The 22,152-nt window shown below is 42.9% G+C and overlaps 1 protein-coding gene across 1 annotated transcript in view; it reads right to left on the bottom strand.

The window, feature by feature from the left end:
- Positions 1 to 22,152, bottom strand: part of RYR2 (ryanodine receptor 2) — a 727,453-nt gene that overhangs the window by 683,967 nt on the left and 21,334 nt on the right. The gene's annotated exons all lie outside the window — the stretch shown is intronic.

Consider the following 22,152-nt stretch of genomic DNA (forward strand, 5'->3'; position numbering starts at 1 on the left):
ATAAAACTCCTAATTCAATACAAGTTAAGAGAAAGGCTTTCTGAAACACAGAAAGAAAAAACCCCCAGACAGAAAGGGGGCGTGAGCTATCACCTTCTAGCAGCTAGGTCCTAGAAGACACACGTCCCAGACGCGCTGGAGAGCTTACTGTACTCTTCTGGAACTTTCATCTCTTGTCCATGTAATTTTACAGTTACTTAATTTTATAGTTAAGTAGCTTCAGACTTCTTTTTTCTGAAGCAAGTCACCGAAGACATAGTAACAACATAAAAGTCAACAGTACTCCCAGATACCATTACTTCAGTGAGAAAAATAAGATAGATACCAATATCTATTCCCTCGCCAAAAGGCAAAGCTGATCAGGAAAATGATAACTGAAAAATATGTAGTCCCAAGGACTTTAAGCTTTAAGCCCTGTTATCTTCCAAATGGTGCTGTAAGGAAACTATTCTCCTAGGAACCACGAACTAGAAGTGTTAATTTCTGGTTTAAAAAAAAAAAAATCAACATAGGAAGTAGGAGTACAATGGCAAGAGATGGAGAAAGGGGTTGCACGTGATTTAATCCCTAACAAAACAAGTCCAGGGAGAGATTTCCCAGACTGGTAGTTGAACAGCAAAGGGCACTCTTTCTTCCATGGACAGTATTTGAAAAAGGGCATTGTTTAATATTATAAACTCAAAGGCATGTCCCTTCTGTTGAAGGAAGACACTGTCAAACCCAGTTTTCATTCCTCCTTCCCATAAATCCAGGGCTGTGAAAGTCTATGAAAACACAAAATAATTTTCAGGATCCCAGGAGCCACGTCCTTCACCATTTTCCTGTGACAGTTTGTAAGTCCAACTTGTCACAGTCATTCATTTGAAGACTCAGACCTCTGCATGGAAAAAGGAAAACCATTCTAGTAGAACAATTCAAGTGAAACCTCATTTTCTCGGGGCACATGCTGTCCTTCCTGCCTGCAATGTCCAGAGTTCAAGGTCAACCATAGTCTACTTCCCTGTATAGCCAGCTGACAGCCTTATCACATGCTGATTCCTCTTGCCTGAGCTGTCACCTGAGCCAGGCTGACCCATACAATAAGTAGTTCATATGATGCCTACTGCATGCCATCTTGTTTTCTGATTGATATCCTTTGCATACAACTTCTCCCCACCTGGGAGCACTGCCTGGCTTTGGCTGGTTGGTTATGCTTCCCAAAGCCTCATGGAAGCAAAAAAAATCCCCCTCACAGATGGCACACTAACAGTTAGTTCCTTGATCTCCAGTTACCAGGCTAGGGGGATGCACAACAGCTTGCCCACAGGGCATTTCCCTTTAGGGAGAAAGAGGTGTCGGTAGCCTTGCTGTCAGCTAAAATTATGACAAATAACCTTTTTATTGTGTGTAGCACTCTTCCGCTATAGAGTGATTTCAGACAAGGTCCCAGTAAAATGTTCCACTTTTCCCACATGCTCAGGAGAATGGTCATTCTGTACCTTCTGAATCATCTTTGTTAGAAGAGTGCTACACAGCCCTACAGAAGCAGCCATGTAAGTATGTGGCACATAGCTGGAGTATTTATAGTATTCCAGCCCAATTCTAGCTTACATAATCCAAGTTTCACATTGGAGCCAAGGCTTCCCTTTGCAAGGCAAAGTGATTAAATTTACAAATTTTATCTCAGATACCCTTGACATGCCCTGTGCCTCTAAAATTTTAAGGAAAAACTGCTAAAGGGAGAAATGATTGCTACTTCTATGGTATTATTTTTAAGACTGTAATTTTCTAGCAGCATGTGGTCTAGTGGCAACCCCGGCTAACTCACCATCCCAACTTTGTGCATACTGTGCTTTTCCTGCTCCTCTGTTCCTTCTCCCCGCTCCAGTCTTATGGTGCGGACTCTCCTGCGCCCCCATCACAATGCCATCAGCTGGCAACCATTAGGTGGGCCCGGAATCCACCCCATCCTGCTGTTCTCCAACCTAAGGAGAGATGAACCACTACTCTGCTTCCGTTCTCTCCTGCCCTGCCAGCCAAGAAAACTGCCCATCCAGTCCATGAATCCAGAAGGTGAAAGAAAAAAATAAGGACTGTGGAGTGAGACAGGCATGGGGAACCCCAACTCACAACTTACAACTTTCTACCTGTCCTTTTTCTAGAATTTGGGAGAGAAATTGGCCAAGGGAGAAATCCAATAATATTTCCAATATTTTAATTGGCAGTTAGAGCCTGAAGAAGGTTGTTAACCTCCCTGAGCCTCAAAAGTCCCATCTAGAAAATTAGGCTAACACTTCTCTCATGAGGCTGTCTTAGGTTTCTGTGACATAAGCCATATAATGCACTTTACATGGCACAAGGCACCTGTTAACATCTATGTTATCTGCCACTATTGTTTCGAAAGACAAAACAAATGTTCGCATTTGCAAAGCAACAGGATGCTCGATAAAATTAAGTCACCCTGTCAAACTATTTATTGAGCACCTTCACTGCTCTGGTCTGAATGTTTGCGCCCATCCCCAAATTTGGATGTTGAAATCCCAACCCCCAAAGGTGACAGTATTGGGACTTCAAGAGTACGTCAGGAGCACAGAGACCTTGTAACCTTCCCTCACCCCATGACAACACAGCAACTGAACAGGCTCCATCTATGAATCAGAGCAGTGTCCTCACCAGGCACCAACCCTGCTGGTGCCTTGATCTTGGGCTTCCCCACTCAGAACTGTGAGAAATAAATGTCTGTTGTTTATAAGCCACCCAGTCTGTGGTGTTCTGTTATCACAGCCAGAATAGTCTAAGACTCTCACATTCAAGGATTGTATCAAGCAACAGAATCCCCAACCCTCCCCCCAAAAAGGAAAAAAAGATATTTATGTTCCTTGCTCATAAGGATTCCATTCCCTAGTAGGTGGGTGATGTATGGGATACACTGAAAAAGCACAGAAGAGTGTTTGGACATGGTGCATAGAGAGGAAGTCAAAGTACAAAGGGTGTAGCCAAGCACCTACACAAACAATAGGAGGTGGCAATTATTTGCAAGAACGAAAATAATTTTTTGGAGTTGTTGCATGTAGCAAGTCTCCCCTGAAGTGCATTTAAGCTGAAATTGAATTTCTTTTATCATTGGACTCAGCATTTCAGGAACACCCCTATCTATAAAGCCAGACGAATCCATGCCAAAATACAGAGGTGGAAAAGCAGAAGGGTGGCCCAGCTTCCCTGCCCCACAGGCCCCTCCAAACTGGGGCTCCCCAGCCTGCCTCCCTATGGCCTCTTCCGCTGTCACTGCTTGGAGTTCACAGATCCACCCTCCAAACACCTGGGATTCCTGCTTCCCCTGTTGCATCTCTGCCCACACCCTGCACCCACCCTACTCTGGTCTAAAGCACACAGTTAGCTGTTTAAGGTGACCAACCATGCCATAGTGAGCAGAGAACCTCCCTGAGCAGGGACACAGGCCATACACAAATTATTTCACTTATAGGGAAATCACCACCACTGACTGCACTGGACAGCGGAATGGATTCATTTCTTTGCCAATGAGATTCTACGCCTTCCAATACTGTGGCTGCCCTTGAAACTCCAATCGCTAAGAGTTACTTGGTCCCTCGCACTCTCCGCTGGGACGCCAACACTCATCCCCACCCCCATGGCTGGGCAGTTCCTTAGAGCCCATGGTCCTAGCAAAGCAAAGGGGTTTCTCTATAAGCCCGGGTCCTCAGGCTGGTGTCGGCCTGCACCCCTACAGAAACTCTCTGGGATTGCCACTACTACCGCTGTCCCTGTGGGCTGCCCTGATCTCCCGCATTCTTTATCTCTTTCCTGGCTGAATGCCCAGGCAACTCAGGTCGTGGATGAGTCACCCACCCTCTTTTTATATTCAGAATTCCCTTTAAGTCTCAGTTTCTTAGCTCTTCCCCCCAGAGCACCATCACTCTGAGCTCCATCCAGATATCTGGTCCAAAGTCCCTACATTTCCCTCAAAGACCCTCCCAAGTAGGCTCTCAGCCTCTGGCCATTCTCTCTACTCAGATGATCATCTAGGGCAGTGTTGTTCAATATAGTAGCCATTAGCTTTAAATTCAAATTAAATAAAATTACAAATTCAGTTCTTCAGTGGCACCAGCCACATGTCAAGGAGCTAATAGCCACATGCATCTCGTGGCCACAGTATTGCAGAGTGAAGATAAACATGCCTGTCATCATGCAGAAATTTCTGTAAGAGCACTGATTTATACCTAATATCTGCTGTTCTGGCCACAAGCAACCAAGGTTCAGCATGCAGAGAGGATTTATCCCACCAATGTCATGAAGGAAACCAGTTTCAAACTAGGTTTTGAAATCATAATCATGCTACCTTATACCGTACAGTATTTTGCATGTACAAGGAATGTAAAATATACATGACATATATTTTAAATAATACAGTTTTGAATGGGGTAACATTTTATGTAACGGGATGGCATATGCAAAGACACACAGGAGAAAATACAAAGCCTGGGAAGTCAGCAGACATCCTCTCTCAAGGAAACAAATGTTCTTTAACTTGCGGAGCTTTTAAAAAGTATCAAAAAGAGCCCTTTAGATTTTGTCTAAGCATATTCCAACCTGCATTTACATTTCTTTATTTACTTTAACAACTGTCTACACTGCTACCAGGTAACACTAACCTATGATTAATCCAGATGCGGACAGACTACATCCTCTTACACAACAAATTCCCTGCAAAGACGCCTGTCCTCTGAGAGCGGTACTGTACAGGTGCTCGGGGCATATCAATCAGGCAATCGTCATCCCAACTGTACTCATGTCACATCAAGACCAGAGAGGGCTAGGAAAACACGGGACCGAATTAAGGATAAAAGATTGGACCTTTTATAACTCCTCCCCTGTTGACCCTCTGCTCCTCTCTCCATATTCTCTTCTTTGTACCCAAGAGCTCTGGGGTTAAAAGCTGTGCCTTCTGCTTCCAGGATGCCTTTCATACAACAGTGCTCTGGCACAGGTCTAGAATGTCAAGGGCAAGGGTAGAGCTCAGAGGAAGCACAAGTAGGAGCTCAGGTTCAGCCATGGTTGAGGAATTGAAGAATAGGTCTTAGAATAACAGTCCCTGGTGCGTCCACATTCTGGAATCTGTATCACCAGGGATTTGGGACAGGTGCCCTCCTCAGCACGAACTATTTCCTAAAGAAGCCTAAGTCTACCACACAGGACAGAAGAACATGTCTCTTCAGTCAGAACCCAGAAACAACCTGCTGACGATGAAGATCATACCACAGCAGCTACCTGCTTTTTCTAGATGTTCCTAGGGCCCACCCCCCAGTTAACAGGGGTAGTTGGTCTCAGATTTCTTTCCGTTCTGTCCATTGGCCAAGCCACAGTTTCAACCTCAACATTAATATCTTCCTCCAGAACATGAACACTCCTTCACCAACCAAAACTTTTACTCTGTACAAACATGCAAAGATTTTGTTCAAAAATTTTACAAAGATTTTTTTCAGAAAGTGTGATGGTGCTCTCATGTCACTGCATTGTAACTGTGACACTGTTACAACCCCACCCTTTTGTGTGTTTTTTTGTTTGTTTTAAAGATTTTATTTATTTATTCATGAGAGACACAGAGAGAGGCAGAGACACAGGCAGAGGGAGAAGCAGGCTCCATGTAGGGAGTCCAAAGTGGGACTCGATCCCAGGTCTCCAGGATCACACCCTGGGCTGAAGGCGGCGCTAAACCACTGAGCCACCGGGGCTGCCCACCAACCTTTCATCTTACAACTGGACCTTCCTCCTAAAACACTTGGTCAACTAGAACAATCTCTTTGTAAGCCTTCTGAAACTAAGAAAGAATTTCACATTTAGAAGTCAAATCCCAGACTACACTTCACTTAGAGATCAGAGAGGACAGCCAGTCATCTAGAACCAAAGGAACACAAAGCCTCACAACACCCAAACAGACTGCACCAAGCATGCCTTTCATAAAACCCTACATCTACACCCAACTGTAATCGCTTTCTATCAGAGAGACAACCAATTACCACAAACAGAGGTGCTTAAAACAGCACAAATGTATCCTGTTACAGTTCTGGAGGCTGGAAGTCTAAAATGGATTGGCGAAGCTGCATTCCTTCTTGAGACTCTGGGGGCCAATCTGCGGGCTTGTCCCCTCTTTCCCTATCTTCAAAGCCAGCAGCATAGCATCATCCAATCCCTTTCTCTGACCTTCCACCCCTCCTCCATCGCATCTTCTCTACTTCTGCCCCTCCTTTCTGCCTCCTTCTTCTCAGAGCCTTGTAATTATGTTGCATCCACCCAAAGAATCCAGGATAATCTTCTCCTCTCAAGATCCTTAATTTATCACATCACAAAGTCCTTGTGGCCTCCCACAGTAACATTCACAGGTTCTATAGATTAAGACATGGATTTGGGGGGGAAGGGGACATCATTCTGACTAGCACACCAGCTTTACAAATTTATCTCTGCAAACTATCTCATTAAGAATAATCTTCTAAAGTGCCAGGGATTAATTAAAAATTCATTATATGTAGTCTCACCAACTGAGAATTTATATTTGCACTGGGAATAGTTAAGGAATGTGAATTATTTTTCTAAACTGTAGACTGCTTACCGTTTCATATTTCTTAAACAGATATGTAATTTTCATTTGCCAGAACTAGTCTGGATTCCATGGACTCCTTTGAGGGATTTTGGTAACAAAATGTAAGGTCAGGGATGCCTGGGTGGTTCAGCAGTTGAGCATCTGCCTTCAGCTCAAAGTGTGATTCCAGGGTCCGGGATCGAGTCCCACATTGGGCTCCTGCATGGAGCCTGCTTCTCCCTCTGCCTGTGTCTCTGCCTATCTTGCTGTGTCTCTCGTGAATAAATAAATAAAATCTTAAAAAAAAAAAAAGTAAGGTCATACATAAGCCCGACGTGACACATTGCAGCAACTTACTTCTTTAAAATGGTGTGGCTTTTGGTTACTTTTTAATGATTCACTACTTCTTAGCGACAAATCTGAACCAGTCCTAGATTGAACAAAGAACGATTTCCAGTAATAACAGTCTTCAAGGGAAAGGGATGGTTATTCTTTTGAACACCACTATCTGATTTGGAAATGCACCTAAAAATCTGACAAAGGAATGGGAAGAATGGGCTCTGCTTATTCTCAGACATGCCTACCAGAATGTCAGCTTTCCTCATTTATACCTCAGAAAAACTAGTTTGAGATGGATGATGGAATAAAGCCACTCCATTAGGAACAGATTAATATGGGACCAGATGCAAAGGATGGGATGAACAGACATCTCCTGAGAGGTCTGAAATACTTAAAAAGTAGCACTGGGCAGTATAAAGGTCAAGACACAACAGGGTGCCTCTCCATGAGTGTGGACTACTTTTGAACCCAAGGATACAAGGTTCTGCTTCATGAGACCCATATAAGTTTGGTTGCTATTTAGAAGCAAAAGTGTTTTTCCTGTTAGAATAAAAACTTGGCCAAGAAACGGTTATTTGGGGGCAGCCAAGGTGGCTTAGCGGTTTAGCACTGCCTTTGGCCTAAGGCGTGATCCTGGAGACTCGGGATCGAATCCCACATTGGGTTCCCTGCATGGAACCTGCTTCTCCCTCTGCCTGTGTCTCTGCCTCTCTCTCTCTCTCTCTTCTCTCTCTGTGTGTGTGTGTGTGTCTCTCACGAATAAATAAAATCTTTTAAAAAATACTATTAAAAAAGAAAGGATTATTTGGGTTTTAAAAAATAATACATACACTTAACTGAAATTCAATAAAATGCTTTGTCTCAGAATACTGACCTGTCCCCACTTTTGAAGGCAACCTAGTATAAACCACAGTCTATATCCTTCACATGAGAGCTTAATCTAAACATATTAAGTCCTACAGAAAAAATACCACCTACCACAGAAATAAGGGGGGAAAGAATTAACCTGATTGATAGAAAGCTTACTTTATCCCTTGAGTATTTTCTACAAAAACATAAAACCAATGCAAGCTAATCTGTAAACCCCTAGTTTAATCTTTTACACAGTAGCAGAACCCAAAAATATGAGATGATAAACCATAGATTAACAACCTGAGAAAAGTCAAGGACACCACCAATGCCCCTGGTTTTGTTTGATTTTGGTTTTGTCTCATACAGCATAGGTGTTTGGGCTGAGAGGTCTTGAAAAGCATTTACCCCACTGCCCAACATCCAGTGGACACCCAACATACATCTGCATGTTGGTTGACTAGGATCTGCTCTTGCAAGGAAAGGACAAGAACTTGCTTCCCATTGTTCCTGACCATGAATCATGGTCACAAAGAGTACGGTGATGACCAGGAGGATCTCACTAACCATCTGCATTTTGCCCAAATACCAAAGGCTGCCAATCCACGAATGCACACATTCCAGGCCCATATTCCCGGCAGGTCCTTGTAGCTAGTTAACCCCAAGCAATTTGGAATTGAGGAAGTAAATTCAGTGAGTATCATGTCTTCCATTTATTTACATCAATTTCCAGCATTCTCTGAAACACAGAAATAGTGCATGTAGCCAGCATTCCACTTGCAGACTTCAAGGTGTTACTGGACATGGTTCTCAGCTGGTGCCAGCAGATTCCAGACCAGTGGCACCCCCACCAGTGACTTAAGCCCCATTCACAGAGAAGTAATGGCAGTGAGTGCTGTCTTTTTAAAAGTGGTCCCAGAATGTTTTCTCTATTCTAAATAATTAGAAGGATATCTGAGATGAAAACTACAGAAAGCTGGAGATCTCAGATTTTTATTAAGGCTCATTTTAGACACAAATCCAAGCCCACTGTGGTAGGAGGAATGTGACAAGAGAAACCAAAGCCAGCCACCCAGACCCAAAGAGGGACCTCAATTCTGTCAACATTTCAAATCCAAGAATGTGGTGAGATCCAGTCGGTTTCACTCCTGTACAGTCGGCATCTGAAAAAAATGCACAGACGCCATTTTTTGCTTCTTGACATCTCTATGAGCTGGAGAGAAAAAAAAAATGTGTCCTGGAGCATCTGGTATTAGGAATAAATCTACATCCACACATGGTACTTGAAGAGTGAATCACTACTCATTACAGTTCTCACACTTTGCATCTCCATTTAAACAAAAACATTTACATTTTTCATCTTGACTTTGCTAGACTATAAAACCAGATGATTCATCACAGGCAGGTAATCAGGTTAGTAAAATTAAAAAAAAAAAAAAAAAAAAGCTGGGGAGAAAAGGGAGGGAGGAGAAAAGCCAAAAAAGCAGTTTATCTTAAGCCTAGGATTGTGCCTGAAAGCAAAACAGTACTTAACAGAGTACCCTCTGCTGCAAATGCACTCTATAAAAACCCAGCCCAATGAATGAAGACAGCTTAGCACATTCTTCTTTCTCTAGGCCCAGCTGCTAATTCAGGTGCTACTGGAAAAAGCAACAGCAACCCACTGGTTACTCGCAAGTTTTCCCTACAAGTTCCTCCCTCCCGCAGGGAGTTAAAACTTTAGTGTGAAAGCAGCCCACCTATCTTTCACTAGTGCAAACAGAGAAGTTTTCTCATGGCCAGGGGCCATGAAAATGCACCGTGCAGTCTGCAAAGCAAGAATTCACACCATGGCAAGCCAGGGCCCTATAATTTGAGAGGTGGAGGTATATAGACACACAAATACAGTCAATTCATAACTCCTGGGATGCCTGGGTGGCTCAGCAGTTGAACATCTGCCTTCAGCGCAGGGCGTGATCCTGGGGTCCAGGGATCAAGTCCCACATCGGGCTCCCCACATGGCGTCTGCTTCTTCCTCTGCCTGCGTCTCTGCCTCTCTCTCTGTGTGTCTGTCATGAATAAATAAATAAAATCTTAAGAAAAAAATTTATAACTCCTTCAGGCTTAGCATGAACTTGTTCACTGTCAGCAAATGTATCAAATTGAGAAGAATAAGGGTTTTTTACCTTTTTTTTTTTTTTTAGATTTTATTTAATTATTCATGAGAGACACACAGAGAGAGGCAATGACACAAGCAGAATGAGAAGCAGGCTCCCTGTGGGGAGCCCAATGCGGGACTGGATCCCAGGACCCCAGGATCACAACCTGAGCCAAAGTCAAATGCTCAACCACTGAGCTACCCAGGGACCCCTGAGAAGTCTAACTTTTGCTGCTTTCTGCCAGCCAGGGTCCACTGCAGCTAGAGAAGGAAGGCCCTATATCTTTGCACACTGCAACCATAACACTGCCCGTGACCTGTCCTCCCAGGGCCCTGAAGCTCCCTGCTTCACAGAGCAAAGCAATGTCCCCCGACCAGGGCTCCTTCTCACCCCATGTCACTTGCCATCCTCAACACCAATGATATTGTGGGAATAAAGTTTCCCTGAGTAAGCACTGGCGTAAATTAATCAAAATGCTTTCAACTCCCTGTTGAGATCAGCTCCCTCCTTTCTTTCTCATCCAGATACCTTAGTAAGTAAGATAAAGGGATGTGGAGGAAAGGGTGAATCCAGAACACAGAAGAGTTAAAAAAAAAAAAAAAAAAAATAGTCTTGGCCACTAAGATGGGAAGTGTTAGGGACTGAATTATGCTCCCCTCACCGCAAAATGTGTATGTTGAAGCTCCAACTACCAGTAACTCAGAATGTGACCATATTTGGATAACGACTCTATGAAGAGGTAATTAAGAGAAAATGAGGCCATTGGGGTGGCCCTAATCCAATCTGACTGGTGTCCTTATAAGAAGAGAAAATGAGGCCGCAGACACAGAGGAAACACGGTGTGAAGCCACAGTGAGAGACAGCCCTCCACCAGCCAAGCAGATGAGCCTCCAGGGAGGCCAAACCTCCCAACGCCTTACTCCTGGACTTTAAGCCTCCAGAACTGTGAGAAATTCAACACCTCACTTAGGGCCCCCGCCTGTGGTTCTTCTTTACGGCTGCCCTGGCAGACAACCCCAGGAAGAAACATGCCTAGATTAGTGTCCAAAGTTGCCTGATACTCTTCCTACCCCTGTCTACACTGAGGTCCGCCCCCTGATGCTCTCTGGAGTCCCCGGGAACCCAGATCAGGTAACAGAGCATTTCACGCCAAACACTCCTGGCTCTTGATACTAGAAAAGCAATCTGTGGGCGCCTGGGTGGCATCTGCCTTCAGCTAGGTCATGATCTCAGGATCCTAGGATGGAGCCCCACATTGGGCTCTGCGCTCAAGCAGGGAGTCTGCTTCTTCTCCCTCTGCCTCCCCCCCTGCTCATGCGGGCTCTCTCTCTCATATAAATAAATAGAGTCTTTTTTTAAAAAAGGAAAAGCAATCTGAATAAACACACCCGTGCATAATGTATAGAACTGTTGAATCACTATGTTGTACACCTAAAACTAACGGAACATTGTGTGTCAACTATATTTCAATTTAAAAAAAAATCCAGGGGATCCCTGGGTGGCTCAGCGGTTTGGCGCCTGCCTTCAGCCCAGGGCGCAATCCTGGAGTCCCGGGATCGAGTCCCGCGTCGGGCTCCCGGTGCATGGAGCCTGCTTCCTCCCTCTGCCTATGTCTCTGCCTCTCTCTCTCTCTCTCTCTCTAAGTCTATCATGAATAAATAAATAAAAATCTTTAAAAAAATTTTTTTAATATAAATAAATTTTAAAAAATCCAGGCAAAAAGCAACAACAACAAAAAAAAAAAAAAATTACACACACACACAATAACGATGTTTCCAAAGTACAGCTGCTGTATACCTACCGGTGGCTTCCTTCTGCCCCCTCTCCAGCTTCCAGAATAGCAGAGAGGACATTAACATTTACTGAGCAAGTTAAGAATTTTATCTTCTAAGGCAGATTTTATTTAATCAAAAGAAAAGGGACTCTAAAATTAAAGTAACTTTTCCAAATGGACGGAATGGAACCCAGATACTTCTGACTGCAAAGTCTGTTTTTTCCAAAATGCCAGTTTCCTTCCTACAGCTGAGATGGCCCAATGTTTTATAAAATAGATCAATTTTAAGTTGAGATTAATTAGATGCCCTCTACTCTGTAAGCTTGTAGAGAAATGAAAATTTCACCTCAAATTTTACAAACCATGCTAAAAATGATCATTGTGTCCCTTGAATGGTTTTACGGAAAGATAACAAAAGATGTAATAATAAGAAGGCAACTTGAACTCCATGCTTTCCTGTCATTATTCAGGCTCGGGGGCCCACAGCTCTCAGAGGCCAGGGTCCCTAAGAGAGTCGGCCCTGCCTCCTGGCAGGCCCCGCCTCCTTCCTGCAGGCCCCGCCTCCTTCCTGCAGGCCCCGCCCCCAGCTCCCGCATGGGCTCAGCAGGTGAAATCAGCAGTTAACTTCGCCTTCTAATGAGCCCCAGATCAGCTCTTAATGTGTCTTCCCTGAGAACTGAAGAGAGACAGATCCAGGCAATGCCTAACTAAAAGCAAAGCACCAGTCCCTAAGCAGGACAAATGGGAAGAGTGAAGACACCAACACTGCAAGGCCAGCTGCAGGGGACTTGGAACTGATGAAAGCAGAGCATCAACCCCCTCCTGGCAGCAAGGAGGAGAAGGGGGGGTCACAAGCTGCTCCTTCCCCTGCTTTCCCATTTGCTCCCCAAAATGTTTGCTCTGCCCATGAATAAAAGCAATCAGCACCTTAATGTTCATGGATCGCTATATATACCTAGTCACCTTGCTGCCTGTAAGAATTATGCACATCATTAAGTACGTCAGGCTTTCTTGTAAGTGCCATTCAATTTCCACAATGCCCTTAGCTCTTGGGTTCTGTTCATACTTTTTGCTAACATGGCCTGATTGTTCTCTTACTGCTTTATAAAATTAGAGGCAACATTAGAAGCCAGGAAAATAAAAGCAGCATGGATGTAAGCAGAGAAGCCAGCTTTGTACAGATGCATTTGATTTTGGACGAGCTGAACTGGAGGTAACAGTGGGGCACCTGGTAAAATGGAGACGAGGCACTGGAGTAGCAGCTTCGCACCAGAGTGCTGGTGGCTAGCAGTGAATGAGAGCATCAAAGGGGAGAGAGTGTGTGCAAAGAAGGGAAAACCAAGGGCAGGACTCTCAAGGCATTCACACTGGGCAGTCAGAGAACCATGGGAATCCAAACGGTAGGGAAATAATCATGGTTTAGAGGCACACAATCCAGAAGGGCTCGTCACATGTGGCCATTGGGCACCTGATATGTGGCTAGTCCACACTGAGATGTGCTCTAAGTAGAACATTCACACTGGGGGGTGCATGGGTGGCTCAGTGGTTGAGTATCTGCCTTCAACTCAGGTTGTGATCCTGGGGTCCTGGGATTGAGTCCCGTATTGGGCTCCCTGCAGGGAGCCTGCTTCTCCTTGGGCCTATGTCTCTGCCTCCCTCTGTATCTCTCATGAATAAAGAAACAAAATCTTAAAAAAAAAAAAATTCATACTAGATTTTGAGGCCTAGATGGACAGCCCCATCTCTACTAGTAAAGTTCAAGAAGACTAATGTTGAGGGAAAGTGTTGGATTGCCCACTGCTAATCTTTCAGACAGCTGGCCAGGAGTAAGCCACACAACATCACATGCAGTGAGTAAATAAAGCTTTACAAGATCTAGACATTTTTGGCAGGGAAATAGCAAAGTGCAGTTAAGGGACGTTTTGTTGTGTTGCTTATGAAAAGAAAGACCTGTGAATGCTTATAAAGAGCATGCCAGCCCCCTTTTTTCCCCAGCAAGATACAGGCATGCTATCTCTCAAATTCACCTTCTCATCCCCATGGAACATTATAAACATTCACAGAAAAAAGAGAACGGGCAAGTAGTTATAGAAGGTAAGGCATGTGGCAACTTGTTGAAACACCCAGCCTTTGTTTCATAAACAACTAAACTTTATTGACTTTATTGATGCTTTTGTGATTTCTCTCAGGTTTTTGAAGAACAGCAGGAGATACAAGAATTAAGGTCACCTGACACTCCAGGTGTGAGTGGAAACATTCATTTCACACATAAATTGTATAAATTAGAAATTTTCCCTTTATTTACCTTATTATTAAATTCCTCAAATAATGAACTGTAACAATAGCAGGATCCGATTTGACACTCTTTACCTACAAAAGAAACTCACAGAGAAGTCCACATACATCTGCTTATCAGAGCACCTGGTCGTTAACCTAATGGTACTAAGATCTCCGTATCACTACAGAATTGCTGGAGGGGTGGCTATAAGAGGCAATCATTTCTTTGATACAATACATATATATTTTTTTTTTAGCTGAAGACACATAATACTAGAGTTTTAATTCCACAAGATAATGGGGCAGTGCATAAAAGCAGCACCAACAAATTAATACAAAGGTGCCCTGATAGTAACATTTTTAATACTTCACTTCTGGGGCACCTGGGAGGCTCAGTCGGTTAAGCATCTGCCTTCAGCTCAGGTCATGATCTCAGGGTCCTGGGATCAAGCCCCACATCTGGCTCCCTGCTCAGCGGGGAGTCTGCTTCTCCCTCTCCCTCTGTGATCTTTCTTGCTCTGTCTCTCAAATAATAAAATCTTTAAAAACATTAAATAAAATACTTTACTTCCAGACCACTAGAAAGAGCAACTTAGCTCAATGATGGTTCCTACAAAATACCTTTGCTTTAAAGCAGTCTAGGAGAGTTGTCAGCATGCAGGCTCTGGCACAGGTTTTGAATACTGGCTCTAAATGATGAGCTGTGTGGTTTAACTTCCCTGTGCCTCAGTTACAATGGAGTTGTACATGGTCGGGTGAGGAGAAAATGAGCTAACACTCAAACCTTGCTCACAACAGTACCTGGCCTCTACTAAGTGCTCTGTATTGTTAGCCAGCATTGTAATCTTTTCATGGTTATGAAAACCTCATCACCACAAGCCAGGATTCCAACTGGTGACTGCACAGACACAAACCGTGTGTGATGGAGCCTGGAAGCTACACCTCTAAAGAGGTGTTTGCCCCTACTTCTTTCCCTCCGTCAAACATTCCCAGTGATCTTTGGAGCTCTTAGCTTTTCTCTTCATCAAGGTCCTAATGACTCCTGCCTTCCAGGGAGTATTTGAAAGAAAAAAAGAAAAAGAGTCCAGTGATGGCAGCCGGGAGAGTAATAGCTGCAGGAGTAAAGGTTTAGTGTCATTAGCCCTTAGGGGACTGTCTCCTACCAACACAAGCAAGGGAATACAAGGAGAATTTCAAGTTTCCAGATAATCACCAACAAAACCATCTTTCAATCTGGATGGGTCCTTGGAGGTACAATACTATGGTGGCATACATGTAATATATGTGTGACACAGGTAACATATGCATAAATTCATCAAGAAATTTCTAAATTGTCATGAGGAGTTTTGTTTGGTTATTAACTTCGAGCACATACATACAAATACATGTCTGTATTTGTATATATGGATAGAGGTACGTATACATATGGAGATGCATATATGTGTGTGTATGTATATGCACAAAGGGAGAGACCTCTCATAGGTGCAGGTCATCCCTCTGTAACTCACAGCCCCTCCCTGAAATGTGGGTGCTGGGTGTCCACACACGGGGACCAAGGAACTGACCTGAGCACCCTGTACCAAAGCAAATGCAGATACAGCACATCTGTGGCTCAGAACATTTGTTGACATCCTTTCCCACATACCTGCTTCCCACATTTTATCCTCTTCTGAAGGTAGGAAAAAATAGCGGGGCAGAAAATGTGGAAAGCTCTGAAGAAGCAGAACTATGAGACAGACTTTCCACAGCTATGCTTAGAGCCCCAGATTTTAAAATAGCGCTGACTTCTAAGCATGCCATCTAAACCAGGGGGGGTTAGTTCTTGAGGCTCTACTCTCATAACAACGGGTGACTCCCACATACCATTCTATGGACAGGGCTCCCAAACCTGTAGTGCCAGCCCTGACCCCCCCTCAAGCACCAGCCACGCAATGCGAGCTACGTACACCACAGTATTGCTCCTGATGACACGTACTGGCTTAAAAGTCAATGGCTGGGCAGCCCCAGTGGCACAGCGGTTTAGTGCCACCTGCAGCCTGGGGCGTGATCCTGGAGACCTGGGATCAAGTCCCACATCGGGCTCCCCGCATGGAGCCTGCTTCTCCCTCTGCCTGTGTCTCTGCCTCTCTCTCTCTCCCTGTGTCTCTCATGAATAAATAAATAAAATCTTTAAAAAAAAAAAAAAGTCAATGGCTCATTACCCTCACCTACAACCTCTATTATTAAGACAACCATAGCTCCAATCACACAAGCGTAAAATCTCTTGAGTCATCGCTGATGGACTGCATTCCCCAACCCTCACTGACCAGGCATGGGCCAGACTCCACAGGACAAAGAAGGTGGCCACCCTGGCTCAACACTGGCTATCAGTTGATGCTGCATCTGAATATACACTATACCCAGGGTGAATGACTAGCCAGAAAATAATAGCATAAATACATCTCTGGCACTGGCAGACCACTTGAAACAGGTTGTATAAAAAGAAGGAGGTGACCCTGGATGCATGCAAATGACCTCATGGTGAATCCTGCTCAAGGCCCCTGTGGTTTCAGGGAGACTCATCTGTCTCCTACCACTGCCACATCTTCCTCCCCAAGGATCCACCCATTCTTCCTGTTCCTGTGGCCATCACCTAGCTTAGAGCAGAACTGTCTGATCAAATATAATGCAGCGGGCAACTGGATGGTTCAGTTAGTGAGGTGTCCGTCTCTTGATTTCAGCTCAGGTCATAATCTCAAGATCGTGAGATCAAGCCAAGCCTTGGGCTCTGCACTGGGCATGGAGTCTGCCTGAGAACCTCTCCCTCCCTCTCCTTCTACTCCCCAACTGTGTACCCTCTCTCTCTAAAAAAAAAAAAAAATTATAGATAGATAGATAGATAGATAGATAGATAGATAGATAGATATAGATACAGATATATATATATATATATATAAATAATAGGTGGATAGATAGATCACACAAGCCACATGTATAATTTTAAGTTTTTCCACACCCATGTTAAATAAAAGGAAAAGGTGAAGCTAATTTTTTTTAAGATTTTACTTATTTATTCATAAAAAAAAGATTTTATTTATTTATTCATGAGAGAGAGGGGCAGAGACACAGTAAGAGAGAGAAGCAGGGAGCCCGATGTGGGACTCAATCCCAGGACTCCAAGATTATGCCCTGAGCTGAAGGCAGACACTCAAATGCTGAGCCACCCAGGCATCCCAAGGTGAAGCTAATTTTAACCATATACTTTATATAATCTAATATGTCCAAAGTATTATTTCAAAATGCAATCACTATTGGAAAAGTATTAATGAGATTTACTTTTTTTTTGTTTTTTTTTCCACACTAAGTCTTGATAATTGCTGTGTTTTTAACACTTTCAGTACATCTCAGTGTTCAATAGCCACATTTCAAGTGTTCAATAGCCACATGTGGCAAGTGGCTGCCATCTTGGACACCAAACACTGTAATGATTATTTTGAATAAAGCCCATGCCACTAACTTGCTATGTAGTTCTCTGACTGCAATTTCTCTCACTCTGACTCTGGCCCAGTCTTACCACCCATGTTCCATGTTATAGCTGGATTAATCCACACTCTGACTCACTTGCTCAAGGTAGGGGCCCACCCAAAGTAGAAGCTATATTTGTATTGCCAAAACCTACCACAGATGAGACCATCAGTAAATGTTTGTTAAATAGTCAATGAATGAACCTACTCCCAGATGAAATGCAAATTCCTTAAAATGACATTTGGGTTTAGCCCTTAACTCCCCCATCTTCCTATCTGTAAAGCACCTACTCAAGGCCTCAGATGTGCAAGGGGGTGAAGGTCGTAAAAGGTCACAGAGTGAACATGCTACACCTACATGAACATCTTCCTGGAGCACTGGTTAAACCACCTGCTGAATATCTTAAAATATTTTTATATTAAAATGCCCTGATGTATACTTAAAGAGAAGCCCCAAACCCCAACCTGTTGTTAAGATGAAATATAAGTCTCCCAATATATTCTGGGCTTACAGCGAGCAGCTTTAAAACAGACACCAGCAAACGTCCAACCACTCCCACTGGCACGTGCTCCCCCTGGCTGGTGCATAGATGAAAATACTCTGATGAGCCCTGGATACTGGGTGGCAGCTGGTCACACCTCAAAGCTGGTAGCACTCCCTCACCTGTCTCTCCCTCACCTGATCTGCTCATCTAAAATATCTAAAGCCCATCCTGACTGTTGGGAAGGCGAACTTCCCAAACTCCACCTGAACTCAAAAGCTGCACAATTCTCTTAGCATAGATTATACCCACTTATCAAGGTCAGGTAGCCAGCTTTCCCACCACTCCTACATTGCAGGATCCTTGAGAACAGGGCCCTGTCTATCCCACTCCTTCTAATGCTTGGGAGTGACTTGCTGGTAACCGAGTGGATGAACAGAATCTGCAGCCAATTCTGCCTCAGGTCAGCATGCAATATAAAAAAATGGAAAAGTAAAAAGTTGAACGCACATGTAAGTATGTCAAATCACCCCATTATGGCCCTAGACAAACATGTCATTCTTAATAGTGGGTGATGAGTTTATGATAATATGATAAATCATGGAAAACCATCAAAACTCTAGGATGAGGGCAGACCCAGTGGCTCAGCGGTTTGGCACCGCCTTCAGCCCAGAGCGTGAACCTGGAGACCCGGGATCGAGTCCCACATCAGGCTCCCTGCATGGAGCCTGCTTCTCCCTGTGCCTGTATCTTTGCCTCTCTCTGTGTCTCTCATGAATAAATAAATAAAAATCTTAAAAAAAAAAAAACTCTAGGATGAGGAGAATGAAGGAAAATGTTTGCTAAGACCCACATCATACTCTATGCGGATTTCAATTTCAAGTAGAAGTTTAAAAAAAAAAAAAAAACTTCCTAATAAAAGCAATGGTTAGGGAGCAACTAGTATTGAAGTGAAAAATAATCAAGCAAAACATATTCCTTGAGAAATGGCCTCATAAAAATGAGCTAAAGAAAATAAGTTTGAAAAATATAACCTCTAAAAAAAGGATTTTGTCAAAATATTAAAGGAAATAATTAACTCCTGATAATTCAGTACTTAAGTTTTAAAAAAAAATGTGAAAAGCAACAGCACTGACTGAAAAAAAAGCATCATCAAAGATTTTCCTTGGGAAATATTTCTCTCTTAAGTTAAATGTTATATAAACATTCCTGATTTCCCTACTACTTTTAGGCATCCAGATGACAGACATTAATAATTAAGTCCAGTACAAAAGTCCACGCTGTACCCATCACACAAGCTATAAATGTCCAAATTGCTATACCCACTCTGATGTGTATTACTTATACTAGATACAAATAATTTTTTAGACTATTAAATCCCATAAAAAGGAAGTTTGTGTATCAATACACATGAGAAAATTGCCCTTTTAAAATCACTCCCTTGGGATCCCTGGGTGGCGCAGCGGTTTGGCGCCTGCCTTTGGCCCAGGGCGCGATCCTGGAGACCCGGGATCGAATCCCACGTCGGGCTCCCGGTGCATGGAGCCTGCTTCTCCCTCTGCCTGTGTCTCTGCCTCTCTCTCTCTCTCTGTGACTATCATAAATAAATTTTAAAAAAAAAAATTTAAAATCACTCCCTTTATGGGGCACCTGGGTGGCTTAGTCAGTGAAGCATCTGCCTTCGGCTCAGGTCATGATCCTTGCGCGTCCTGGGATCTAGCCCTGTGTCCTGCTCCCTGCTCAGCAAAGTCCGCTTCTCCCTCTCCCTCTGCCCTTCCTCCTGCCTGTGCACGCTCTCTCTCTCTCTCTCTCTCTCTCTCTCAAGTAAATAAAATCTTTAAATTTTATTGCTAAACATGTGAGTGGTTTTCTCGATATTTTCCTAACATTCTCTTATCACAAAAGACAGCCAGATCATTAGGAAGTAAGATGCATAACTGGGATAAGCTCCAAACATATCACATCAATGTTTCTAGGGCTTAGAAGACATTCACAAACTCTCTTCCAGAGCAACCTCTAAAGAGAATACCTTGATGCCATTTAAAAAATAGCAGCTTGAGATCATAATGTCCTTAAGAGGCTGTTTTCCCCCTCCATCATTAAACTTTCCTTAGTCTAACAAGCTCTTTTCAGAAAAAGGCAGTTACTTGGAGTTGCTACAGTCATGTCAAACTGTAAGAGATACAAGAGATCTTTCCCCAGGACAATGTCTCCACTACACGTATCGTTTCTGAACTGGCTCACCTAGGAGCAGGTTGGAAGACAATGCCAGTTAAAGGCCACAGTAGAGGGAGATTCTAAAAATGGACCAGAAAGTTCACAGTCTACATCAAAAGCCAGAAAAGAGAGTCAGTGAAACTTAAGCTCAAAATAAAAAATGGATTTTGGTAAACAAGAATTCATTTAAATATTCCTTTCCATCATAACAGAATAGGACTTTCTCCTTTTTTTTCAAGATTTTATTTATTTATTCATGAGAAACACAAAGAGAGAGGCAGAGACATAGGCAGAGGAAGAAGCAGGCTCCCTTCAGGAAGCCTGATGTGCAACTGGATCCCAGGACCCCACGATCACGCCCTGAGCCAAAGGTAGACGTTCAACCACTGAGCCACCCACGTACCCCCAGAGTAGGACTTTCTTAAAGAAATTCCCATACTCGAACCCATTTTGCAGAAGCCAGGACAAATGTAACCATGATAGGATTATAGGGTGAATGACACTATACTAACAAATGGGAAGTTGTTGTTTTCTTTAACTCCTAAAAAGAGATAACATCCATCCACATGTGAAAAATGTAAAACTGCAGAATGAAACAGAGAATTTATTTACACAAATGGCCACAAATGGCCTGGGACAGTAGATAGCAAACAGTCTTATCAATCATAGTAAGTCTCAACAGTACATGTGTAACAATAGCACTCTCAACTCTTAAGCCATGGCCAAGGTTCACGACCTATAAAAGTAGTATTTTGGTCATGGCACAAATTTTGCCTATTGGAAAGTGAGACCCCAGCCACTAGTCCAGTTTCTGCATGTCAGAGTTTTTCAACCATTTAGGTAAGACTCTGGAAGAGGTATGCCTATCAGTATAAGCAGTCTAGAAACAAATAAGCCTCAATTAGATTAATGTGGTGTATCCATACTCTACCTACCTGCCAGATTATCAACTAATATTATCTACGGTAGACTATGGAATATTTTGTGGAATAATACATGTGGGAAAAGGGAACATCATCCACACCTCTACAATTTTCCTTATATAAATGTCTAGCTTTCAATTAAAAAAATACCATGGATACCAGAAAATGAGACCAAATATCTTTGCAAACAGATAAAAAGAGGAAGATTAGCACAAGAACGTATGCATATGGGAAATAAATCATGGCAAATCTTATTATTAAAAAATAAAATAACTAAAAATTTCAGAATTCAGAACATGGGTTCAACCAGCTTGACAAAGCAAAACAGACTTAGGAACTGGTAGAAAGGTCAGAAGACAACATCCAGATTGAAGTACAAAGAGGGGAAAAAAAAGTAAAAACACAGAAAAGAATGTAAAAACACAAAAGGAGCAATATATATATATATTTGGAGTCCCAAAAAAGAGAGAAGAAAGAAAATGAGGCAGAAACAACGTTTGAAGAAATACTAGTAAAGGTGGATGAAAAATATCAAGCCACAAATTCTAGATACTTCACAAATCCCGAACAGGAAACTAGAATGAAAATATCACCTTTAAAAATAAAGACAATAGGGCACCTGGGTGGCTTAGTCAGTTAAGCGTCTGCCTTAGGCTCAGGTCATGATCCCAGGATGCTGGGATCAAGCCCAACATCAGGCTCCCTGCTCAGTGGGGAGTCTGCTTCTCCCTCTCCATTTGCCACTCCCCCTACTTGTTTGTGCACATTCTTTCTCTAAGAAATAAATAAAATCTTTAAAAAATAAAAAATGAAAGTAAATAAAAACAATAAGACTTCCAGTTGACCTTTCAAATAGAAACAGAAGAAATAAGAAGTGCTAAAAAAACTAAAAAATTAAAAATCCAAAAAAAAATTTAAAAAAAAATCCACCAACAACTGCCAATTCTATACTCAGACCAAGAGAAACACAGAGTTTTCAAACAAAAAAAGTGAGAATTTATTTTAAGTAGACCTATGATTAAAAAAATAAAATCCTAAGGGAATTCTTTAGCAGAAGAATGATCCCAGATATAAGC

The sequence above is a fragment of the Canis lupus genome, chromosome 4, assembly GCF_003254725.2.
Source record: "Canis lupus dingo isolate Sandy chromosome 4, ASM325472v2, whole genome shotgun sequence".
Taxonomy (NCBI): Eukaryota; Metazoa; Chordata; class Mammalia; order Carnivora; family Canidae; genus Canis; species Canis lupus.